Raw genomic sequence first — 2,500 nt, forward strand, 5'->3', positions numbered from 1 at the left:
AGAGTGAGTGAGTGAGTGAGCGAGGGAGTCAGGTCGTCAGTCACTCAAGCCAAGAGGCCAGTTGAGGAAGAGGAGCGTAAGAACATAGCAGACAAAGACGAAGACAGCGGGGCATAAGGGACAAAGGGTGTGGGTGGGTGGGGGTGGGGGCTAAGAGAGAGACACAGAGGTCGGGGTAGGGGGGGTGTTGGGGGGTTAAGCAGAACTCTTGTCCTCGGAGGGCTTCTCCCGCGATGGAGGGAGCTTTGTGTCGCCCCCGTTTGCGACAGGAAATGAGCCCAAACAAAAGAGCATCTGCGTGCAGAGGTGTGATGAGAGTCTGCCTGATGAAAGAGAGAGTCCGAGATTGGAAGGTCGGAAGGAGGGAGACAGAAGGCCACGCCGCTCGTGTGGTGTAGTGACACGAAAGGTGGAAATTGAATTGGACAAATTTAGGTTTAAGAAGGAAATAGGCAAGAACTGGTTTACCAACAGAGTGGCTAACGAATGGAATAGGTTTAGTATTCATGTAGTGAGCGTTAAATTAATTGATTGTTTGAGATGGCAGGTAGTAGGGGGGGATGGGATTCCCTAGTGTAGGCCTTACGGTCTCTCGCAGTCTCCTCCGTTATTATGTTCTTATGTAGTGAGTGCTGAAACAGTTGGTTGTGTTAAGAAAAAATCAGATAACATTATTATGTTCTTTTGTTGAAAGAGAGGAGGGACGTGGGATGTAAAGATGAGTAGGAAAGAAGGTGCAATATACTTACACCTTCCTTTCTGCTATACTCCTCTTCAACAGGAGAACATAAGAATGGAGGAGACTGCAAGAGACCACGATGAAGTTTCGCCTCTGGCGAATAGCTTGATACAGGAAGCCACAACCGAGGGGACAAAAGATGGAATAAGAACAGAATAACTCCTCTTCAACAGAAAAACATAAGAATGGAGGACACTGCAAAAGACCACGATGGAGTTTCGCCTCTGGCGTACAGCTTGATACAGGAAGCCACAACCGAGGAGACAAAGGATGGAATAAGAACAGAATAACATAAGAATGGAGGAGACTGCAAGAGACCACGATGAAGCTTCGCCTCTGGCGCATGGCTTGTTACATGAAGTCATAACCGAGGAGACAAAGAATGGAATAAGAACAGAATAACATAAGAATGGAGGAGACTATAAGAGACCATGAGGCCTACACTAGGCAGTTCCATGTCCCTTACTAACTGTCATCCATATTCATAAGGTTATTTGATCTCTTAGAATAATCTCTCACTACATGGTTACTAAGTCTATTCCATTCGTTAACCACTCTATTGGTAAACCAATTCTTGCATGTTTCCTTCTTAAACCTTTTAAGGTGAAATAGATTATCGCAAAGGAAAGTCACGCTATGAGTCAGAGTTTGGGGTATCTCAGGAAGCAGCTGGGTAAATTCGAAAAAAAAAAATTCAAAATAAAAAAAAAGAAGAAAGGAGAGAGAAGAGTTGCTCGGAAATTAAAAGAAGAATTTATGGTCCTCGATCACCTCCAGTAGACATTCATAGAAGCTTCTGCTAAACTTCTACTTCTTAAAGTAGAAGTCAGGCGCGGACATAAGAGCAGGACCAGAGTGAGCACATAGTGTGGGCAATATGGATGACTTTTGTTTTTATGGGCTGTAGTTAACCCTTATGAACAACCTCGAAGTAGAGGGAAAAGAAATGATATGAGGTACAAAATAAATATAAATTATATAAATGATGATGTTTTGGCTTAACGTCGCCAACCTCCCCTATCAGGAGGTTAGGATGGTGCCCCTTACAGAGGACTTTGTAGCGTGGGATTAAATGAAACATGCCCTTGGTCCAATTCGCTGGTGGCAGGGTTCGAACTGTCGTCACCTCGATCTCCGCCACAAGAAGCGACGCTCTAACCCGCTCGACCAGCGACCATCCTAAATGATATGAGATTCAGAAATACGAACGGGAATAAAAACGAGCATGAATAGTGAAGTAAATGAACGAGAAGTCTACTTGAGACACAAAATGACATGAGAACATGTAGCGAATAAACAGAAACACATAAATTAGAGAGCAAAATAAGTAACAAATTTAGGAAGAACATGAACAAAACTGTCGTATCGTGGAGATTTGACAAAAGTGAAATATCCGAGTACGAATCCCTACATGGAAAAAGTAATAATAAATAGAATAAGGTAAGAACAAAAAACGAAAATATCATCAAACTAGAAAATAGGGAGAAAGAAGGTGAAAGAAAAGATTGCGTGGGGAGGTAATAGAAATGTTTGGAAATAAGCGATCAATAATAGAGTACGAATCAGGGGAGAGGAAAAGCTAGTATCTAAGGACAGTAACGACCCACAGTTTCTTCCACATCTTGGTTCCCCGTATGTCGTTCTGGTTGGGAGCTGTGTAGCAGACAGCGAAGGCTCAAAAACTATAGTCATCCCTTAAACAAATCTAAAAAAAAATTGTAAAAGTTGCTGACTGGGAACCTGGTAGTTTCTCACAGAATA

The sequence above is a fragment of the Oratosquilla oratoria genome, chromosome 21 (assembly GCF_046742065.1).
Source record: "Oratosquilla oratoria isolate Oo_2021 chromosome 21, ASM4674206v1, whole genome shotgun sequence".
Classification (NCBI taxonomy): Eukaryota; Metazoa; Arthropoda; class Malacostraca; order Stomatopoda; family Squillidae; genus Oratosquilla; species Oratosquilla oratoria.